This window comes from Pseudophryne corroboree (genome assembly GCF_028390025.1).
Source record: "Pseudophryne corroboree isolate aPseCor3 chromosome 3 unlocalized genomic scaffold, aPseCor3.hap2 SUPER_3_unloc_8, whole genome shotgun sequence".
Taxonomy (NCBI): Eukaryota; Metazoa; Chordata; class Amphibia; order Anura; family Myobatrachidae; genus Pseudophryne; species Pseudophryne corroboree.
The window spans coordinates 481,386-505,839 of NW_026967574.1; the positions used below are offsets into that span (position 1 = coordinate 481,386).

A 24,454-nucleotide genomic window follows, 5' to 3' on the forward strand; every position below is an offset into this window, starting at 1 on the left:
GTCTTCAGCCGCCGATTTTCAACTTCGCATTCTGTCTTCTGGCTCTGCAAGGGGGACGGCGGCGCGGCTCCGGGACCGGACGACCGAGGCTGGGCCTGTGTTTGATCCCTCTGGAGCTAATGGTGTCCAGTAGCCTAAGAAGCTCAAGCTAGCTGCAAGCAGGTAGGTTCGCTTCTCTCCCTTCAGTCCCTCGTAGCAGTGAGTCTGTTGCCAGCAGATCTCACTGAAAATAAAAAACCTAACAAATACTTTATTTTCTAGGAAGCTCAGGAGAGCCCCTAGTGTGCATCCAGCTCTGGCCGGGCACAGATACTAACTGAGGTCTGGAGGAGGGGCATAGAGGGAGGAGCAAGTGCACACCAGATAGTACCTAATCTTTCTTTTAAGAGTGCCCAGTCTCCTGCGGAGCCCCATGGTCATTACGGAGTACCCAGCATCCACTAGGACGTCAGAGAAAACACTATAATGACATTTGCATACAGTCAGATTAAACTGAGGTGAAACAGTATAATATCAGTGTATAAGACACACAGCTCCTCTACAGATCATATAGTGACAGTCACTTTGGTATATTGGGGAGACCCTAAATCTCACCTACCTGATCCTCCTGTGGGATCCTGTGATTCTCCTCTGTACAATCCTGGGAATACAGAGGACGGGGACATCTCTCTGGGGTATCTCTGTTACTGGGCCCATCTGTAGGAGACACACAGTGACTGAGTACAGTGTATATATGTGATTATCAGGTGATGTGTATATAAGGGCCCCCATACCTGCTCTCCCCTGTACAATACATGACAGTCTCCTCTTACCCAGTGATGTGAGGGGCCGGTGATTCTCCATCATCACGTCCTTGTACAGACCCCTGTGTTCCTCTATATACTCCCCCTCCTGCATGGAGACATAGACAGTGACATCCTGACACCTTATAGGAACCTGACACACACAGTGATACAGTCATCACCCAGACACATCCCCTGGTGTTACTGTATAATGCCCCATTCCCAGCAGTCACCTCTCCAGTCATCACCCAGACACGTCCTCTGGTGTTACTGTATAATGTCCCATTCCCAGCAGTCACCTCTCCAGTCATCACCCAGACACGTCCCCTCGTGTTACTGTATAATGCCCCATTCCCAGCAGTCACCTCTCCATTCATCACCCAGACACATCCCCCGGTGTTACTGTATAATGTCACATTCCCAGCAGTCACCTCTCCAGTCATCACCCAGACACGTCCCCTGGTGTTACTGTATAATGCCTCATTCCCAGCAGTCACCTCTCCAGTCATCACCCAGACACGTCCCCTGGTGTTACTGTATAATGCCCCATTCCCAGCAGTCACCTCTCCATTCATCACCCAGACACATCCCCCGGTGTTACTGTATAATGCCCCATTCCCAGCAGTCACATCTCCAGTCATCACCCAGACACATTCCCTGGTGTTACTGTATAATGTCCCATTCCCAGCAGTCACCTCTCCAGTCATCACCCAGACACGTCCAACAGTGTTACTGTATAATGTCTCATTCCCGGCAGTCACCTCTCCAGTCATCACTCAGACACATCCCCCGGTGTTACTGTATAATGCCCCATTCCCAGCAGTCACCTCTCCATTCATCACCCAGACACATCCCCCGATGTTACTGTATAATGCCCCATTCCCAGCAGTCACATCTCCAGTCATCACCCAGACACATTCCCTGGTGTTACTGTATAATGCCCTATTCCCAGCAGTCACCTCTCCAGTCATCACCCAGACACATCCCCTGGTGTTACTGTATAATGTCACATTCCCAGCAGTCACCTCTCCAGTCATCACCCAGACACGTCCCCTGGTGTTACTGTATAATGCCTCATTCCCAGCAGTCACCTCTCCAGTCATCACCCAGACACGTCCCCTAGTGTTACTGTATAATGCCCCATTCCCAGCAGTCACCTCTCCATTCATCACCCAGACACATCCCCCGGTGTTACTGTATAATGCCCCATTCCCAGCAGTCACATCTCCAGTCATCACCCAGACACATTCCCTGGTGTTACTGTATAATGCCCTATTCCCAGCAGTCACCTCTCCAGTCATCACCCAGACACGTCCCCTGGTGTCACTGTATAATGTCCCATTCCCAGCAGTCACCTCTCCAGTCAGCACCCAGACACATCCCCCGGTGTTACTGTATAATGCCCTATTCCCAGCAGTCACCTCTCCAGTCATCACCCAGACACATCCCCTGGTGTTACTGTATAATGTCCCAATCCCAGCAGTCACCTCTCCAGTGATCACCCAGACACATCCCCTGGTGTTACTGTATAATGTCCCATTCCCAGCAGTCAACTCTCCAGCCATCACCCAGACACATCCCGTGGAGTTACTGTATAATGCCCCATTCCCAGCAGTCACTTCTCCAGTCATCACCCAGACACTTTCCCTAGTGTTACTGTATAATGTACCATTCCTGCAAGTCACCTCTCCAGTCATAACCCAAACACGTCCCATGGTGTTACTGTATATTGTACCATTCCCAGCAGTCACCTCTCCAGTCAGCACCCAGACACATCCCCCGGTGTTACTGTATAATGCCCTATTCCCAGCAGTCACCTCTCCAGTCATCACCCAGACACGTCCCCCGGTGTTCATGTATAATGCCCCATTCCCAGCAGTCACCTCTCCAGTCATCACCCAGACACATTCCCTGGTGTTACTGTATAATGCCCCATTCCCAGCAGTCACCTCTCCAGTCATCACCCAGACATATCCCCTGGTGTTACTGTATAATGTCCTATTCCCAGCAGTCACCTCTCCAGTCATCACCAAGACACGTCCCACAGTGTTACTGTATAATGCCTCATTCCCGGCAGTCACCTCTCCAGTCATCACCCAGACACATCCCCTGGTGTTACTGTATAATGCCCCATTCCCAGCAGTCACCTCTCCAGTCATCACCCAGACACATCCCCTGGTATTACTGTACAATGTTCCATTTCCAGCAGTCACCTCTCCAGTCAGCAGTGGAATGATCTTGTTGGTGAGTTCCTGGATCTTCTGGTCACTGTGTCTCTCATGTATCAGTGAGTGAGGTGGAGGCACCATGATGGTGCTCTGGGACCTGCTCAGTCCTCCTGACACATGAGCATGGCTGCTGGGTGTCTCACGCTCACCAGATGTCTTCTTCACACCTCTGTGAAATGGGGGAGACATAAATATCACTGTAAATATCCCCTCACCTCCACAGTCATGTCCCTGTACTATTACCATAGATAATAAGAATTTACTTACCGATAATTCTATTTCTCGTAGTCCGTAGTGGATGCTGGGAACTCCGTAAGGACCATTGGGATTAGCGGCTCCGCAGGAGACTGGGCACAAAAGTAAAGCTTTAGGACTACCTGGTGTGCACTGGCTCCTCCCCCTATGACCCTCCTCCAAGCCTCAGTTAGGATACTGTGCCCGGACGAGCGTACACAATAAGGAAGGATTTATGAATCCCGGGTAAGACTCATACCAGCCACACCAATCACACCGTACAACTTGTGATCTGAACCCAGTTAACAGCATGATAACAGAGGAGCCTCTGGATAGATGGCTCACAACAACAATAACCCGATTTAGTTAACAATAACTATGTACAAGTATTGCAGACAATCCGCACTTGGGATGGGCGCCCAGCATCCACTACGGACTACGAGAAATAGAATTATCGGTAAGTAAATTCTTATTTTCTCTGACGTCCTAGTGGATGCTGGGAACTCCGTAAGGACCGTGGGGATTATACCAAAGCTCCCAAACGGGCGGGAGAGTGCGGATGACTCTGCAGCACCGAATGAGAGTACTCCAGGTCCTCCTCAGCCAGGGTATCAAATTTGTAGAATTTTGCAAACGTGTTTGCCCCTGACCAAGTAGCTGCTAGGCAAAGTTGTAAAGCCGAGACCCCTCGGGCAGCCGCCCAAGATGAGCCCACCTTCCTTGTGGAGTGGGCATTTACAGATTTTGGCTGTGGCAGGCCTGCCACAGAATGTGCAAGCTGAATTGTACTACAAATCCAACGAGCAATAGTCTGCTTAGAAGCAGGAGCACCCAGCTTGTTGGGTGCATACAGGATAAACAGCGAGTCAGATTTTCTGACTCCAGCCGTCCTGGAAACATATATTTTCAGGGCCCTGACAACGTCCAGCAACTTGGAGTCCTCCAAGTCCCTAGTAGCCGCAGGTACCACAATAGGCTGGTTCAGGTGAAACGCTGAAACCACCTTAGGGAGAAATTGAGGAAGAGTCCTCAATTCTGCCCTGTCCGTATGAAAAATCAGGTAAGGGCTTTTATAAGATAAAGCCGCCAATTCTGACACGCGCCTGGCCGAAGCCAGGGCCAACAGCATGACCACTTTCCATGTGAGATATTTCAAATCCACAGATTTAAGCGGTTCAAACCAATGTGATTTTAGGAACCCCAAAACTACATTGAGATCCCAAGGTGCTACTGGAGGCACAAAAGGAGGCTGTATATGCAGCACCCCCTTGACAAACGTCTGAACTTCAGGAACTGAAGCCAGTTCTTTCTGGAAGAAAATCGACAGGGCCGAAATCTGAACCTTAATGGATCCTAATTTTAGGCCCATAGACACTCCTGTTTGCAGGAAATGCAGGAATCGACCCAGTTGAAATTCCTCCATTGGGGCCTTCCTGGCCTCGCACCACGCAACATATTTTCGCCAAATGCGGTGATAATGCTTTGCGGTCACATCCTTCCTGGCTTTGATCAGGGTAGGAATGACTTCTTCCGGAATGCCTTTTTCCTTCAGGATCCGGCGTTCAACCGCCATGCCGTCAAACGCAGCCGCGGTAAGTCTTGGAACAGACAGGGTCCTTGCTGGAGCAGGTCCCTTCTTAGAGGTAGAGGCCACGGGTCCTCTGTGAGCATCTCTTGAAGTTCCGGGTACCAAATCCTTCTTGGCCAATCCGGAGCCACGAGTATAGTTCTTACTCCTCTCCGTCTTATAGTTCTCAGTACCTTGGGTATGAGAGGCAGAGGAGGGAACACATACACTGACTGGTACACCCACGGTGTTACCAGAACGTCCACAGCTATTGCCTGAGGGTCCCTTGACCTGGCGCAATACCTGTCGAGTTTCTTGTTGAGGCGGGACGCCATCATGTCCACCTTTGGTTTTTCCCAACGGTTTACAATCATGTGGAAGACTTCTGGGTGAAGTCCCCACTCTCCCGGGTGGAGGTCGTGCCTGCTGAGGAAGTCTGCTTTCCAGTTGTCCACTCCCGGAATGAACACTGCTGACCGTGCTATCACATGATTTTCCGCCCAGCGAAGAATCCTTGCAGCTTCTGCCATTGCCCTCCTGCTTCTTGTGCCGCCCTGTCTGTTCACGTGGGCGACTGCCGTGATGTTGTCCGACTGGATCAGCACCGGCTGACCTTGAAGCAGAGGTCTTGCTTGGCTTAGGGCATTGTAAATGGCCCTTAGCTCCAGGATATTTATGTGAAGTGATGTCTCCAGGCTTGATCACAAGCCCTGGAAATTTCTTCCCTGTGTGACTGCTCCCCAGCCTCGCAGGCTGGCATCCGTGGTCATCAGGACCCAGTCCTGAATGCCGAATCTGCGGCCCTCTAGAAGATGAGCACTCTGCAACCACCACAGGAGAGACACCCTTGTCTTTGGTGACAGGGTTATCCGCTGATGCATCTGAAGATGCGATCCGGACCATTTGTCCAGCAGGTCCCACTGGAAAGTTCTTGCGTGGAATCTGCCGAATGGGATTGCTTCGTAGGAAGCCACCATTTTTCCCAGGACCCTTGTGCATTGATGCACTGACACATGGCCTGGTTTTAGGAGGTTTCTGACTAGATCGGATAACTCCCTGGCTTTCTCCTCCGGGAGAAACACCTTTTTCTGGACTGTGTCCAGGATCATCCCTAGGAATAGAAGACGTGTCGTCGGGATCAGCTGCGATTTTGGAATATTGAGAATCCAACCGTGCTGCCGCAACACTGCTTGAGATAGTGCTACCCCGACTACCAACTGTTCCCTGGATCTTGCCCTTATCAGGAGATCGTCCAAGTAAGGGATAACTAAAACTAAAAGGAGTATCATCATTTCGGCCATTACTATGGTAAAGACCCGGGGTGCCGTGGACAAACCAAACGGCAGCGTCTGAAACTGATAGTGACAGTTCTGTACCACAAACCTGAGGTACCCTTGGTGAGAAGGGTAAATTGGGACATGGAGGTAAGCATCCTTGATGTCCAAAGACACCATATAATCCCCTTCTTCCAGGTTCGCAATCACCGCTCTGAGTGACTCCATCTTGAATTTGAACCTTTGTATGTAAGTGTTCAAGGATTTCAGATTTAAAATAGGTCTCACCGAGCCGTCCGGCTTCGGTACCACAAACAGCGTGGAATAATACCCCTTTCCCTGTTGCAGGAGGGGTACCTTGATTATCACCTGCTGGGAATACAGCTTGTGAATGGCTTCCAATACCGCCTCCCTGTCGGAGGGAGACGTCGGTAAAGCAGACTTTAGGAAACAGCGAGGGGGAGACGTCTCGAATTCCAATTTGTACCCCTGAGATACCATTTGAAGGATCCAGGGGTCCACCTGTGAGTGAGCCCACTGCACGCTGAAATTCTTGAGACGGGCCCCCACCGTGCCTGAGTCCGCTAGTAAAGCCCCAGCGTCATGCTGAGGACTTGGCAGAAACGGGAGAGGGCTTCTGTTCCTGGGAACTGGCTGTTTGCTGCAGCCTTTTTCCTCTCCCTCTGCCACGGGGCAGAAATGAGGAGCCTTTTGCCCGCTTGCCCTTATGGGGCCGAAAGGACTGCGCCTGATAATACAGCGTCTTCTTATGTTGAGAGGCTACCTGGGGTAAAAATGTGGATTTCCCAGCAGTTGCTGTGGCCACCAGGTCTGATAGACCTACCCCAAATAACTCCTCCCCTTTATAAGGCAATACTTCCATATGCCTTTTGGAATCAGCATCACCTGACCACTGCCTCGTCCATAACCCTCTTCTGGCAGAAATGGACAGCGCACTTACTCTTGATGCCAGTTGGCAAATATCCCTCTGTGCATCACGCATATATAGAAATGCATCTTTCAAATGCTCTATAGTCAGTAATATACTGTCCCTATCTAGGGTATCAATATTGTCAGTCAGGGAATCCGACCAAGCCACTCCAGCACTTCACATCCAGGCTGAGGCGATTGCTGGTCGCAGTATAACACCCGTGTGAGTGTATATACATTTTAGGATATTCTCCTGCTTTCTGTCAGCAGGTTCCTTAAGGGCGGCCGTATCAGGAGACGGTAGTGCCACCTGTTTAGACAAACGTGTGAGCGCTTTATCCACCCTAGGGGGTGTTTCCCAACGTGCCCTATTCTCTGGCGGGAAAGGGTATGATGCTAATAACTTTTTAGGAATTAACAGTTTTTATCGGGGGAAACCCACGCTTCATCACACACTTCATTTAATTCCTCAGATGCAGGAAAAACTACAGGCAGTTTTTTCTCACCAAACATAATACCCTTTTTAGTGGTACTTGTATTATCAGAAATATGTAAAACATTTTTCATAGCCTCAATCATGTAACGTGTGGCCCTACTGGAAGTCACATTCGTCTCTTCATCGTCGACACTGGAGTCAGTATCCGTGTCGGCGTCTGTATCTGCCATCTGAGGTAACGGGCGTTTTAGAGCCCCTGATGGCTTTTGAGACGCCTGGACAGGCACAAGCTGAGTAGCCGGCTGTCTCATGTCATCAACTGTCTTTTGTAAAGAGCTGACACTGTCACGAAATTCCTTCCATAAGCTCAGCCACTCAGGTGTCGACTCCCTAGGGGGTGACATCTCCATTACAGGCAATTGCTCCGCCTCCACACCATTTTCCTCCTCATACATGTCGACACAATCGTACCGACACACAGCACACACACAGGGAATGCTCTGATAGAGGACAGGACCCCACTAGCCCTTTGGGGAGACAGAGGGAGAGTATGCCAGCACACACCAGAGCGCTATATATACAGGGATAACCTTATAGAAGTGTTTTTCCCCTTATAGCTGCTGTTTATGTTAATACTGCGCCTAATTAGTGCCCCCCTCTCTTGTTTTACCCTTTTCTGTAGTGCAGGACTGCAGGGGAGAGTCAGGGAGACGTCCTTCCAGCGGAGCTGTGAGGGAAAATGGCGCCAGTGTGCTGAGGAGATAGGCTCCGCCCCCTTCTCGGCGGACTTTTCTCCCGCTTTTTGCTGTATTCTGGCAGGGGTTAAAATACATCCATATAGCCCTGGGGGTTATATGTGATGTATTTTCGCCCTGCATACTCCGGTCACTGAGGGTGCAGGGTGCAGGGTGCAGGGTGCAGGGTGCAGGGCGCCCCCCCCCCCCCCCCCCCAGCACCCTGCACCCTCAGTGACCGGAGTGTGAAGTGTGCCTGAGGAGCAATGGCGCACAGCTGCAGTGCTGTGCGCTACCTTGGTGAAGACTGATGTCTTCTGCCGCCGATTTTCCGGACCTCTTCTTGCTTCTGGCTCTGTAAGGGGGCCGGCGGTGCGGCTCTGGGACCGGACTCCGAGGCTGGGCCTGTCTTCGGTCCCTCTGGAGCTAATGGTGTCCAGTAGCCAAGAAGCCCAAGCTGGCTGCACGCAGGTGAGTTCGCTTCTTCTCCCCTTAGTCCCTCGATGCAGTGAGCCTGTTGCCAGCAGGTCTCACTAAAAATAAAAAACCTAAAACTAAACTTTTTCTAAGAAACTCAGGAGAGCTCCTAGAATGCACCCTTCTCGGCCGGGCACAAAAATCTAACTGAGGCTTGGAGGAGGGTCATAGGGGGAGGAGCCAGTGCACACCAGGTAGTCCTAAAGCTTTACTTTTGTGCCCAGTCTCCTGCGGAGCCGCTAATACCCATGGTCCTTACGGAGTTCCCAGCATCCACTAGGACGTCAGAGAAAATAGGATTTTGGTACTTACCAGATAAATTATTTTCTTTGAATCCACAGGGGGCACTGGAGTACTCTTGGGATATGGACGGTGCAATAGCAGGGATAGGCACATTTAAACATTTAACTGTGTAACCCTCCTTCCCCTTCCATACTCCCAAGGTGCCTTATTGTTTTTTTGCTGAGCCAAATAGGAGCGACAGAGAGGATGAACAACGGAGAATTACATATAACATTATAACATAACGGACAACTATAAAGTTGACACATAACATAACAGACAATTAGAAAGTTGACATGACAATAGATAACAATCACCTTAACATTTGAACAAGTCTGTGAAAATGTGTTACCATAAGAACTATTGAACTTACCACCAGCCAGGCGAAACTGCCCTGGGTGGGTGTCCAGTGCCCCTGTGGGTGCAACGAAAAGTATTTATCTGGTATCAAAATCCTGTTTTCTTTCTAAGCCACTAGTGGTCACTGGAGTACTCTTGGGACGTACCAAAGTTTCCCCCTTGGGCGGAAGAGCTGTCTGATGTGAAAGAAGATACTACCTGTGGTAGAAAAGCAGGATTTGTCCAAAGTTCCGCTCTGTCAGTATGAAATACCAGATACAGTGGCTTGCATGACAAGGCACCCAATTGTGCAACACGCCTTGCTGAAGCTAAGGCTAGGAGAAACATGGTTTTCCATGTTATAAACTTACCATTCACGAGTTGCAAGGGTTCAAAACTTGACTGCAAAAACATGCAAAACTACATTCAAGACCCATGGAGCTGTAGGTGGAATGAATGGAAGTTGAACTCTAAGGACACCTTGCAGGAAATTGTGAACTGTTGGCAAAAGAGCGAAACGCCTTTGAAAGAAAACTGACAAGGCAGAGACCTGCACCATTAGTGTCGCGAAACGTAGTCCTTCATCTAACCCCGTCTGTAAAAAGAGCAAAAGATGGGATAACTTGAAAGAATATGTCGGAAACATCCTAGCTTCACACCAACCGCTCGCCAAATCCTGTGATAATGAGCTGCTGAAACTGGCTTCCTAGCACGTAACATGGTTGGTATAACCAACTGTGGAATGCCCTCTCATCTTGAAAGTAGTCTCAACAGCCACCCTGTAAAACGCAGCCACGCTAAATCGGGGTAAAGGAACAACCCCTGCTGTAGTAGGTCTGGACATAGCAGGATCAGCCAGGGATCATCTGCGAGTAGACCATGGAGATCCGAGAACCACACTCTCCGAGGCCAACGAGTCGCCACTAGTATGACGGTCTTGGACTCTCGTTTTAATCCACTTTAGCAACCGAGGAAGCTGGAGAAATGGAAATAGATACACAAGGCTATACGGCCACGCTATGGTGAGAGCAATCACTGCCACTGTCTTTGGATCTCTTGTTTTGGACACATATCTGTCTGATGATTGTGGCGAGAAGCCATTAGATCCACCTTTGGGTAACTCCACCGTTGGACTAACATCTGGAACACTTCTGGATGTAAGTCCCATTCTCCTGGAGGAAAATCCTGCCGACTGAGATAATCTGCTTCCCAGTTGTGCACTCCTGGAATGAAGACCGCCAACAATATCACGTGGTGATGTTCGGCCCAATTGAGGATTCGAGCAACCTCTCGCATGGCCTTGTGACTTTGAGACCATCCCCTTTTTGTTGATGTATGCGACTTCTGTCGCGTTGTCTGACTGAACCTGAACAGTCTGAAACAGGAGCAAGTGAACTGCCTGACGCAGAGCGTTGTAAATTGCCCAGAGTTCCAGGACAGTGGTTAACAGTAATCTTTCTCGGTCTGAACATAGACCCTGAAACTGACAATGTTGGACCACTGCTCCCCAACCTTTGAGACTTGCGTCCATCATCAGAATTATCCAATTCCAGACTTCAAACCTTTTTCCTGCACTGAGATTTTGTATGTGGAGCCACAAGAGTAGTGATACATAACGGACAATTAGAAAGTTGACACAACAATAGATAACAATCACCTTCACATTTGAACAGGTCGGTGAAAATGTGTTACCATAAGAACTACTGAACTTACCACCAGCCAGGTGAAACTGCTCTGGGTGGGTGTCCAGTGCCCCTGTGGGTGCAATGAAAAGGATTTATCTGGTAAGTATCAAAATCCTGTTTTCTTTCTGATCCACTAGGGGTCACTGGAGTACTCTTGGGACCTATCAAACTTGTAAAAGCGTACAAACGTGTGCACTGATGGCCATGTAATTGCACGGCAAGGTTGCGTCGTAGAAGCTCTAAGGCCTGCTGCCCATGACGTTCCCATCGACTAGCATGAAAGTGTACCTGACGAATGGTCAGGTTAATCTATCTGGCCAAGGTCTGTTTGGAAGCTGGCCAACCTATATTGACTGCATCATAGAGAACAAACAAAGTATCGTTATATGTACAGTTGATGTTCGGGCTACATAAACGCGGAGCGCACGTACCACATCCAAAGTAACTGGAGTACCCGAATCTTCTGAAAAACAGGAACTGTGATTGGTTGATTGATATGAAAGAAGATATTACCTGTTTTAGAAAAGCGTGATTTGTCCAAAGTTCCGCTCTGTCAGTATGAAATACCAGATACAGTGGCTTGCATGACAAGGCACCCAATTGTGCAACACGCCCTGCCGAAGCTAAGGCTAAGAGAAATACTGTTTTCCAAGTTATACTACAGAAGGGGTCGTTCTTTTACCCCGATTTAGCGCGACTGCGTTTTACGGGGTGGCTGTTGAGACCACTTTCAAGACGAGAGGGCGTTCCACAGTTGGTTATACCAACCATGTTACGTGTTAGGAAGCCAGTTTCAGCAGCTCATTATCACAGGATTACTGGCAATCAGTGTCCTGGATCTCAGGGCAATTTACAACACTCTGCGTCAGGCAGTTCACTTGCTCCTGTTTCAGACTGTTCAGGTTCAGTCGGACAACACAACAGAAGTTGCATACATCAACAAAAAGGGGATGGACTCAAAGTCACATGGCCATGCGAGAGGTTTCTTGAATCCTCAATTGGGCCGAACATCACCACATGATATTGTCCTGGAGACAAGCGAACCATCTGATGAATTTGTAGATGAGAGCCGGATCACTATGCGAGAAGATCCAGTTGAACGGGACATGAGTGAAATCTTCCGAACTGGAGTGTTTTGAAAGATGCCCCCATCTGTCTTACCAGTCGAATGCACAAATGCACCGAGACTGTCCGTGGTTTGAGCACTAGCAGTACTAGATGACAAATAGCATGTACTTTCTGTTGTGGCAGGTAAATGCATTGATCCACCGTAATCAGAATCATTCCTAAAACTGAATTCTTTGACAATCCAACCATACTGAACTAGTGCACTGTACAACAGTAAGGCATGTTAAAGAATTTGTTGAGACGAAGCCTTGATGAGAAGGTCATTTAAGTATGGAACGATTATCACTCCCAGGGATCTGAGATGAACTATCATCACAGACATCACCTTTGTGAATACCCGAGGCGCTTGTCGTACTGCAAACTTAAGTACGCCAGATGCGGATGCGGTGGCCAAATTGGAATGTGTAAGTACGCATCCTTGAGATCCCGCAAAATCATGAATTCCTGTGGTTCTAAACCTGCAATCACTGACCGTAGGGATTCCATCTTGAATGTGTAGTGACGTACCGATTGAACCCCTTTAGGTTCCATATCGGTTTGACTGAGGCATCCGGCTTTGGTACTACAAAAAGATTGGAATAAAACCCTTGACCTTGTTGGTGTACTGGAACCTGAACCAAAACTGCTGAATGTACGAGAGACTGAACAGCGGTCTGCAGACCTGCCCACTTGTCTGCTGACACAGGCAGACATGTCTTGAAAAACTGCATCGGTGATAGACAATCAAACTCATTGAAACCTCTTAAAACAAAACTGCGGATCCACCCATCTGTGATGTCTGAAACTACGCGAAGGGAAACTTCTGACGGTGTGCTCCCACAACTGAAGAGCCGAGATGGGCTGGAAGCCCGTCATGCCACTGGCTTGAGTCCTGACGATGGTTAGTGGTTTGTTGAAAATCACGTCCCTCTGCATGGCGGCCTGTCAAGAACGCAACCACAGCAGCTGTTGGGCTGCAAGCCGAGAACAAACTTGTCCAACGTCCAACGAAGCCGTACCTAAATACTCAACCAATTCACAAATGTGATCGGTAAGAAATATAAGCTGGTCTGAGGAAAAACCCTGTTGTAGGCCTAACCTGAGCTGTTTCATGCAACTACAGCCTTGTTAACCCAAACTCCAACTTAAACAGGTATAAGCATCACCCCTGTTGCTGTATACATGGACTTTAGCATGACCTCCAGCTTACTCTCCGAGGGGTCTTTAAGCGTAGCTGCACCCGGGACTGGAATAGTCAATTTTAGTGAAAGTTTAGAAACTGAAGACTCCACCGATGGCGATTTAGTTGTCATAGCCCGTGGGAAAAGATATTTAGACAGAAATCGCGTTGTCCCAGAAAAGTGTTTAACTGGATTTAGCCATGCTTCTATTAACTGCTTATTAAGAGATATGAAAAACACACAGTCGCCCATAGTCTGCTAGCAATAAAACCTCATATGTTTCAGTGCAACCTAGCAGCTGGCGTACCGCTCTAATGAGATCATCATAGCTCGGGCTATTAGTGACCTCACTATCTGACCCCTGACCCAATGCTGAGATATCAGACGTGGCGTTGAATCGTCAGAATGTAATTATGAGACAAACGATGACCATTCTTAGAAATTGAACTATACATGGACTTTGTAACCCAGCAAAGTTCTAGAAACATCCTGAGCCCACATTGGCTGCTCACACGGTATTATCCGTGAATCAGACTTAGCCGCCTCATGGTCTTTTCGGGCAGCGGACAACTCTGACTGCAAATCAGGCATTCTCACAGTTATCACAGACAAGCTGCTGTTTCTCATATTGTCATGCAGACAGACAATAATACAGTGAGACAACGTCCGCACAACTCAGTGATAATAACTGTAGTGTCTATAATACCGCGTGCACCGCACTGTGTCATAGAGGAAATCTATGATGGTCACTGTGCCACCTACTAAACACCCCTGCCCCCTCCAGTGGCCGTGTGTTGTAGGACTGACATATTGCTGTAGGAAGAAGCAGGAAGTAGGTGTGTAACCTTTGTGTGAAAACGGCGTCCCAGCATGTGCATCTGACTATAACCTATGTACCCCCAAAAGTACTCATAACCTAGGCCTAATAGCCTGTTATGTCCCTTATAGCCCTGGCCACCCTCCCTTATATTTAGGTGAACCGCTGAACTAGGGACCGCCATGACCTCCCCCAATGCTTAAAGCAGTGAGCCGCGCCTAGCTTCTTCCACCCACACCCCCACGCATTGTATACCAAGTGCCGGCTCTGAGTTACGGTGCCCTGCAGCAGCTACCCACCGTGGTCTGTGCGCTGGTGGAAGCCGGAGAGCGGGGTAGATGTGTGATGTGACGGGCGTCCAGTGGCAGCAGTGTGATCTGTCCGCTGCTGGGAGCTGCGCTGCCGGGAGCCGCTTCTCTGGAGCCACGAGATGTAGCCTGACAGGTGCCCAGCTGCAGCATTATGTGACCGCTGCTGGGAGCCGCTTCCCAATTGTCTAGAGGGGCAGATTGTAGAGGGCAGCGCTGTTTGGAGCTGTGCTGCCTGGTGCCAGGGAGCAGGCGGGTGTGGAGCGACACAGGAGCCCAGTGGCAGTATGTGTCTGACCGCTGGTGGGAGCCAGGAAGCGGGGGAGATTGAGCCAGTAAAGCTATACCTTAGTAAGCAGCTCGTGCAAAACACGTTCCCCGCACATGGAGGGGCGGCAGCAGGAGCTAACTGCCCCACAATCACAGCAACAAACAGGTCCAACAGAGCGGCGGCAGCATAAGCTGACCACCCGCTCCTTACCTCAGTGTAATGGGGAGGTTCTGACGGGGCTTCTCTCTAAGCTCCATCAGCTCCTGCAGCCATGGCTGAATCAGCTAACGCTGATGAAGGCCTATAGCGGGTCTTCTCTGTCTAAGCACCAACAAGCCTTCGCTGCACAACAGCAGCACACACTCCCGGACCCACACTTCTTAATAAGCTGGGAAGGGAGTGTGATTGATACAAGAAAAAATATTTAGAAAAAGTAAAAGTAAACCCTGCAATGACTCCCGGTTGTGACCTTCCCTGATGAAGGCAAAAAAAAAAACACTGAGGCATCTTGGAAGTATGGAGGGGGGAAGAGGGTTACACATTTAAATATTTAAATGTGTCTATATCTGCTAACACACTGTCCATATCCCAAGAGTACTACAGTGCCCCCTAGTGGATGAAAAATAAATAAGTGATGTCACTGTGACGCTCCCAGATCCCCTAACCTCCCCAGTCATGTCCCTGTATTACTATAGATATAAGTAATGTCACTGTGACGCTCCCAGTTCCTCTCACCTCCCCAGTCATGTCCCTGTATTATTACTATAGATATAAGTGATGTTATTGTGACGCTCCCAGATCCCCCTCGCCTACCCAGTCATGTCCCTGTATTATTACTACAGATATAAGTGACGTCACTGTAACACTCCCAGATCCCCTCACCTCCACAGTCATGTCCCTGTATTATTACTATAGATATTAGTGATGTCACTGTGACACTCCCAGATCCCCTCACCTCCACAGTCATGTCCCTGTATTATTACTATAGATATTAGTGATGTCACTGTGACACTCCCAGATCCCCTCACCCCCCCAGTCATGTCCCTGTATTATTACTATAGATATTAGTGATGTCACTGTGACACTACCAGATCCCCTCACTTTCCCTGTCATGTCCCTGTATTATTAATATAGATATGTAATGTAACTGCAACACTTCCAGACCCCCTCACCCCCCAGTCATGTCCCATTATTATTATAGTGGTGTCACTGTGACGCTACCAGATCCCCTCACCTCCCCAGTCACGTCCCTGTATTATTATTAGAGATATAAGTGATGTCCCTGTGACGCTCCCAGATCCCCCTCACCCCCCAGTTATGTCCCTGTATTATTACTAGAGATATAAGTGATGTCACTGTGACATTCTCAGATGCCCTCACCTTCCCAGTCATGTCCCTGTATTATTACTATATCTATAACTGATGTCACTGTCACATTCCCAAACCCCCTCACCTCCTCAGTCATGTCCCTGTATAAGGTATGTCACTATGATGCTCCCAGATCCCCTAAACTCCCCAGTCAAATCCATGTATTATTACTAGAGATATAAATTATGCTACTGTGACACTCTGAGATCCCCTCACCTCCCCAGTCATGTCCCTTAGTGTTCAAGATAGGCTGTTTTAGCTGGGCGCCACGCCCTGCCCGATTTTTTAAGGGCAAAATCCGTCCTGCCCTTTCTGCGGCATCCTGATAAAACTGCTGTCCGCTTCCTGCCTTCTCAGCATGTAAAGATGCCTTGCGCGTGCGCACGGCATCCATTCATGCTAGTGGAGAGAGCTTGGGGAAAGCCCAGCACATCGTAGGTGCTGGGAACGTCTCCAACAGTGACGCTGCCGGCCGCCCACATCCCCTGCAGTAACGTCTGTGGGCTGCACCACCCACTTAAATTATGTTTTATGGCCACGAACCCTATTTTACATGGCAACGAACCTTTTCGGATGCGCGCGTGACTTTGCCGTACGCGCACACATATGCCACCGCAGTCCAGGACCCTGCCTAACACTATTTCTGGAGTGAACACTAGTCCTGTATTATTACTACAGATAAGTTATGTAACTGTGACTCTCCCAGATCCCCTCACCTCCCCAGTCATGTCCCTGTATTATTACTGTAGATATAAGTGATGTCACTGTGATGCTCCCAGATCCCCTCACCTCCCCTGTCATGTCCCTGTATTATTACTGTAGATATAAGTGAAATCACTGTGTCATTCCAACGTCCCCTCACCTCCCCAGTCATGTCCCTGTATTATTACTATACATATAAGTGATGTCACTGTGACACTCCCAGATCCCCCTCACCTCCCCAGTCATGTCCCTGTATTATTACTATAGATATAAGTGATGTCACTGTGACACTCCCAGATCCCCCTCACCTCCCCAGTCATGTCCCTGTATTATTACTGTAGATATAAGTGATGTAACTGTGACACTCCCAGATCCCCTCACCTCCCCAGTCATGTTCCTGTATTATTACTATAGATATAAGTGATGTAACTGTGATGCTCCCAGATCCCCTCACCTCCCCAGTCATGTCCCTGTATTATTACTATAGATATAAGTGATGTAACTGTGATGCTCCCAGGCCCCATCATCTCCCCAGTCATGTTCCTGTATTATTACTATAGATATAAGTGATGTCACTGTGATATCACCACCACTCCCAATGTATAATAATAATAATAATAATAATACCAGGACACCACAAGCTGCTGTCCCTGTATAATAATAACCATACACAAAAACCTGCTCCCCCTGTATTATACTAATAACAACAACAGGAAACCCCATTCTACTCTTCCTTTAAAATAATAATAAAATGACACCACAGGCTGCTCCATCTGCAAAAAAATTATAATAATAGGACACAACAGGCCGCTCCCTTCTGTATAATAATAATAATAATAATAATAATAATAATAATAATGACAAAACACCACAGGCTGCTGCCTCTGTATAATAATAAGTGGACACGACTAGCTACTCCTTCTTTATAATATTAATAATAGGACAACAAAGGCTGCTCCTCCTGTATTATAAAAATAATAATAATAACAACAATAACTGCACACCACAGGCTACTCCCCCTCTATAATAATAATAATAATAACAGGACACCACAGGCTGCTGCCTCTGTATAATAATAAGTGGACACGACTAGCTACTCCTTCTTTATAATATTAATAATAGGACAACAAAGGCTGCTCCTCCTGTATTATAAAAATAATAATAACAACAATAACTGCACACCACAGGCTACTCCCCCTCTATAATAATAATAATAATAATAATAATAATAATGCTTCCCCTGTATAATAACAACAGGACACCACAGGCTGCTCCTCCTGTATAATAACAGGACACCACATGCTGCTCTCCCTGTATAATTATAATAATAGGACACCACAGGCTGCTTCCCCTGTATAATAATAATAATAATAATAATAATAATAATAATAACAGGACACCACAGGCTGCTCTCCCTGTACAATAATAATAACAGGATACCACAGGCTGCTCCTCCTGTATAATAATAATAATAACAACAACAGGGCACCATAGGCTCCTCCTCCTGTAGAGTAGGATGTCACAGGCTGCTCCTCCTGTCTATTATGACAACACAGAATGCTACCCCTGTATATTATTTCAACACAGGCGGCTCCTCCTGTATACTGTGACAAGACAAAATGTTATCCCGGTATATTATGGCAACACAGGCCGCTACCCCTGTATACTATGACAGCACAGGATGCTACCTCTGTATACTATGACAACACAGACCGCTCCCCCTGTATACTATGACAGCACAGGATGCTACCTCTGTATACTATGACAACACAGGCCACTCCCCCTGTACAGCACAATGCCACTGGACACAACACCTGTAATGTCCCGTGTATACAATTATGGTAAAGGTGGGATCTGTGCCACCTGTAATACGGTAACGGAAGGATACGCGCCACCTGTAATACGGTAATGGTGTGGTCTGTACCACCTGTATTACGGTAATGGCGGGGTCTGAGACAAATATATTACTGAAACGGCGGGTCTGCGCCACCTGTATTACGGTAACGCCGGGGTCTGCTCCACCTGTGTTACTGTAACGACAGGGTCTGCGCCACCTGTATTACGGAAACGGCGGATTCTGCGCCACCTGTATTACGGTAACGGCACAGTCTGCGCCACCTGTATTACGGTAACGGCGGGGTCTGCGCCACCTTCATTACGGGAACGGCGTGGTCTGCGCCACCTGTATTACGGCAGCGGCGGGGTCTGCGCCACCTTTATTACGGTAACGGCGGGGTCTGCGCCACCTGTATTACGGTAACGGCGGGGTCTGCGCCACCTGTATTACAGTAATAGGACACTAGAGTGTCAGCCACCTGTACAGGGATAATGTAGCACCAGAGGCTGCTCCAGCTGCACTATAACAAGGCACCAGAGGCTGCTCCCCCTGTAGTACAGAACCTGACACCAGAGCTGCTCAGCCTATAGAATAATAATAATAATATCATTACCTGCTGCCAGACACAGCAATGGCTGCTCTCTGCTCCTGCTGCCTTGTGGGAATGATAGAAGAAAGGCGGAGCTCAGACCAGGGGAAAATGGCCGCCGCTCCTGACGTCACTACACGGCCAGGAAACCTATTGCTGCTGCAGCTGCTGCCGGTCTGGTCTACAAGAAAATGGCCGCCGGCCTCCTGCACTGAGTACATGTATGGTAAGAAGGTTTACAGAGTGCTGGGCTGTGGGTGGTGTGGAGGAGGGGAGGGGCCAGTAACCAGGTAGCAGCCGTTGCCAATCATACACTACTTTCAGCCTGTGCGTTCCACCTTACTTCCGTATTGTGCGTTCCACATACCGGAAGTGTGTTTTCATCGACTGCTGCAGCCTCCCAGTGTCCGTGGAGATCAGGTAATGGCGTCTAACTATACAGGGGGAGCAGCCTGTGGTGTCCTGTTATTATTAATATACAGGGGGAGCAGCCTGTGGTGTCCTGTTATTATTAATATACAGGGGGAGCAGCCTGTGGTACCCTGATATTATTACTATACAGGGGGAGCAGCCTGTGGTGCCCTGTTATTATTAATATACAGGGGGAGCAGCCTGTGGTGTCCTGTTATTATTAATATACAGGGGGAGCAGCCTGTGGTGCCCTGATATTATTACTATACAGGGGGAGCAGCCTGTGGTGTCCTGATATTATTATACAGGGGGAGCGGCCTGTGGTGTCCTGTTATTAATATTATACAGGAGGAGCAGCCTGTGGTGTATTGATGTTATTATTACGCAGGGTGAGCAGCCTGTGGTGCCCTGTTATGAATATTATACAGGAGGAGCAGCCTGTGGTGTATTGATGTTATTATTATGCAGGGTGAGCAGCCTGTGGTGACCTGTTATTAATATTATACAGGAGGAGCAGCCTGTGGTGTATTGATGTTATTATTATGCAGGGTGAGCAGCCTGTGGTGACCTGTTATTATTATTATACAGGAGGAGCAGCCTGTGGTGTATTGATGTTATTATTATGCAGGGTGAGCAGCCTGTGGTGTCCTGTTATTAATATTATACAGGAGGAGCAGCCTGTGGTGTATTGATGTTATTATGCAGGGTGAGCAGCCTGTGGTGACCTGTTATTAATATTATACAGGAGGAGCAGCCTGTGGTGTATTGATGTTATTATTATGCAGGGTGAGCAGCCTGTGGTGTCATGTTGTTATTATTATTATTATTATACAGGGGGTGCAGCCTGTGGTGACCTGTTATTAATATTATACAGGAGGAGCAGCCTGTGGTGTATTGATGTTATTATTATGCAGGGTGAGCAGCCTGTGGTGTCATGTTGTTGTTATTATTATTATTATTATTATTATTATACAAGGGGTGTAGCCTGTGGTGTCCTGTTATTAATATTATACAGGAGGAGCAGCCTGTGGTGCCCTGTTATTATTATTATAAAGGAGGAGCAGCCTGTGGTGTCCTGTTATTATTATTATTATACAGGGGGAGCAACCTGTGGTGCCCTGTTATTATTTTACCGGGGCAGCAGCCTGTGGTGTACAGTTGTTGTTGTTGTTATTATACAGGGGGAGCAGCCTGTAGTGTCCAGTTGTTGTTGTTGTTAATAATAATAATCATAATATTATAATACAGGGGGAGCAGCCTGTGGTGTCCTGTTATTATTTTTATACAGGGGGAGTAGCCTGTGGTGTCCTGTTACTATGAAACAACAAAGTATGGTCCTTCAAAGAGAACAAAGGACCAAAAAAAAGCAACTATAAGCCTTTTCCTGGGCACACTTGAAAACTTGAAATTTTTTGGGGGAAATTATGAAATTATTAAGACATAACTTTTATTAATGTATACTTTAAGAGAAGACGAGAGCTGGCATCAATAATTAAGGAACATGGGTGTTCACGTGTACTAATGTACCTGTTATGGGCAGAATAATGATTTAAGTGATCGAATATAAATAAAACCTCATCCACAAAGATAAATCATACAGATCCTCTATGATCAGATTTTTATATGAGTGAGGTCACTACCTCGAGTCCGATATAATCTGATAAATGCTGTAACCTGTGACCAGGTTAATGCACTGGGCCCCAAAGTGTTTTAACTGCTGGAGAGTAAAATACCTACGTTACCTAGTATTCCCTGGTGGTTCCCCATCCAGGTACTGACCAGGCCCTGCAGTGCTTGGGTTCCAAGATCAGACGAGTTTGGGCATACTCAGTGCGGTCTGACCGTAGGTAAGTCTGTCTCCTAGGCGCACCGTTGACCGATTGTATTGGGACCCAGAATGTCAATCACAGAATAAATACCAGGTTATATTTGTGCAATAAGTTAATACAATAAATTGCTAGATTGTTGCTGAGGGATCTAGTCAGTGGTGATTTGAGGCAGTAATAATGACTGTGGGGTCTTGGGGTTAGGATTCCCAAACTCAAACTCTATTGCAGTTATGCTCTCAAATAGCCTGAGCAATAGGAGGGCTTTGTGGTGCCCACAATAATCAAAACAATAAAAAAAAAAAAGTGTCTACAGTACAATTCATTCTCTGATATTGGTTTTAGTATAGTAATTACAGTTGCAGCCTCTTTCTCACCCCTTACCCAGTAATCATGCACCAAAAAAGAGATGTTATGCACAAAAAATATAAGAGTCTAAATACATTACATAATAGGAGATAATCAGCTTTCACCTGTTAGCCAAGGAAGCATATGGTGGACCTTATGGGAGAACACGGGGGAGCTGTGGTTTGGGCAAGGAGAACCCGTTTCCTTACCCAACCTGTTCAGGAGACCCTCAGACTGGTGGACAGTGCAGGAATCGAGGAGTGAGGCGGCCGCGGTCTGTGTGACCGGAAGTTCAGGCGCCGGAACCGGAAGTGACGCACGTTTCGCTCCGAGAGCTTGATCACATGATCGCCTGCTCTCGGAGTTCCCCACTGCCAGTATTTATGTAAGGGCGCAGCCTATCACTTAGTGGGAGAGGTAGGGAAAGCATCTAAGTTAGCTACATCACCTGAGGTTGAGAATAGATTTCAACAAATTAGAACTAATTGATTAAGCAGTATATCATTAAGAGTATAATTAAATTGTTATCCAGCTAAACTGATTAAGTTTGGAGAACAGAAAATGAGGATAGTAAATCCTATATTGAAAATTAATATATATGAAATAAGAATAAAAAATACAACTTAAAAAGGAAAAAATTAATAAAACAAAAAAGGGGGAAATATGAGATAAAATAAAAAAAAATTGTATGGTGAGTATAAAGTGAAACGTATCAATTACAGGGGATTGCAGGTTATGAATACATGTCAGATTAGGTGTCATTTATTAGGAGCAAGATATGGTTATTTATATTAAATCCCGAGGAATTGTAGGTGTGATGTACCTACAGGGGGGGGGGTTTGGGAAAAAGGGGGTGGGGGGAAAGAAAGGGAAAGGTGGGGGGGAAGGGGGTTGTTAGGGGGGAGAAAAGGAGGAGGGGAAAAAGGAAAAAAGATAGATAATAAAAATTAATTACCAAAATGGATAATTAGGGGATTCTGAAAAAGTGTGGGGGGGAAAGAGTTAGATATGTAGGATGGGTAAGAGATAAAGACCTGGATCTAGTACAGTGAGCAAACCGGAAATTACAACTTTTTGTACGGAAATTATTATTAACAAAAATTTTTACAGAGAGAACAGGAACATCTGACTTGGAAAAGCTATCGTCACAAGAAAGGCTAGCTCTGGCGACATTGGAGGAACTTGCTGACCCTAACGAATCAATTCCCACTACACAACAAACGAGACCCTTGCTGAAGAAAAAATCCATCTTTTTTCCCAAGGATTCCTTATGCCCAGAGGGTAAAGTTTTCCCGAACTTGGTTACTCGGGATCTGGACAGATTATATCTGAATAAGAAATAACGTCACCCTGCAGATAATCTGATACCGAACGAACGGAGGGCGTTCCAGGAGATCAAAACCTGGACCGACGTAGTTCTGAAACCGTCGGATAAAGGAGGAAATGTTGTGATCTGGCCAACAGAATTATATCTCAAACAAGCCAAGAAACAACTGGACGACCAATCATGCTACCAGAAGAGTATTTTTGACCCTACAGAAAGGTACACTAAACTCTATATTAATATCATAAACAGGGCATATCACGAAGGCACTATAACCAAGTCAGAGCAGGACTATCTAACGGTAGATAATCCTCGAGTACCTACATTTGACCTTTTAACAAAGGTCCACAAGGATCTCCGGGACTCCCCTGGTCGGCCCATAGTCTCAGGAAACGGCGGCCTGCTAGAAAGAGCCTGCACATTTCTCTATCGTCCTTGTGGATGCTGGGGTTCCTGAAAGGACCATGGGGAATAGCGGCTCCGCAGGAGACAGGGCACAAAAAAGTAAAGCTTTACTAGGTCAGGTGGTGTGCACTGGCTCCTCCCCCTATGACCCTCCTCCAGACTCCAGTTAGATTTTGTGCCCGAACGAGAAGGGTGCAATCTAGGTGGCTCTCCTAAAGAGCTGCTTAGAGAAAGTTTAGTTTAGGTTTTTTATTTTACAGTGAGTCCTGCTGGCAACAGGATCACTGCAACGAGGGACTTAGGGGAGAAGTAGTAAACTCACCTGCGTGCAGAGTGGATTTGCTGCTTGGCTACTGGACACTAGCTCCAGAGGGACGATCACAGGTACAGCCTGGATGGTCACCGGAGCCGCGCCGCCGGCCCCCTTGCAGACGCTGAAGATAGAAGAGGTCCAAAATCGGCGGCTGAAGACTCCTCAGTCTTCATAAGGTAGCGCACAGCACTGCAGCTGTGCGCCATTTTCCTCTCAGCACACTTCACACGGCAGTCACTGAGGGTGCAGAGCGCTGGGGGGGGGCGCTCTGAGAGGCAAATAAAAACCTTACTAAAGGCTAAAAATACCTCACATATAGCCCACAGAGGCTATATGGAGATATTTAACCCCTGCCTAACTCAAATAATAGCGGGAGAAGAGCCCGCCGAAAAAGGGGCGGGGCCTATCTCCTCAGCACACGGCGCCATTTTCTGTCACAGCTCCGCTGGTCAGGACGGCTCCCAGGTCTCTCCCCTGCACTGCACTACAGAAACAGGGTAAAACAGAGAGGGGGGGCAAGATTAATGGCTATATTATATATATATATATAAAGCAGCTATAAGGGAGCACTTATAATAAGGCTATCCCTGTCATATATAGCGCTTTTTGGTGTGTGCTGGCAGACTCTCCCTCTGTCTCCCCAAAAGGGCTAGTGGGTCCTGTCTTCATTAGAGCATTC

The 24,454-nt window shown here is 47.6% G+C and overlaps 1 protein-coding gene and 1 pseudogene across 1 annotated transcript in view; both read right to left on the minus strand.

The window, feature by feature from the left end:
• Positions 1–19,209, minus strand: part of LOC134984763 (zinc finger protein 271-like) — a 40,469-nt gene extending 21,260 nt beyond the window's left edge. The window contains exon 1 of the mRNA XM_063950252.1: positions 19,173–19,209. The gene's annotated coding sequence lies outside the window, so the exon portion shown is untranslated. The remainder of the gene's footprint in view (positions 1–19,172) is intronic.
• Positions 19,210–21,289: 2,080 nt separating this feature from the next.
• Positions 21,290–21,408, minus strand: LOC134984787 (5S ribosomal RNA; annotated as a pseudogene).
• Between the last annotated feature and the right edge of the window lie 3,046 nt (positions 21,409–24,454).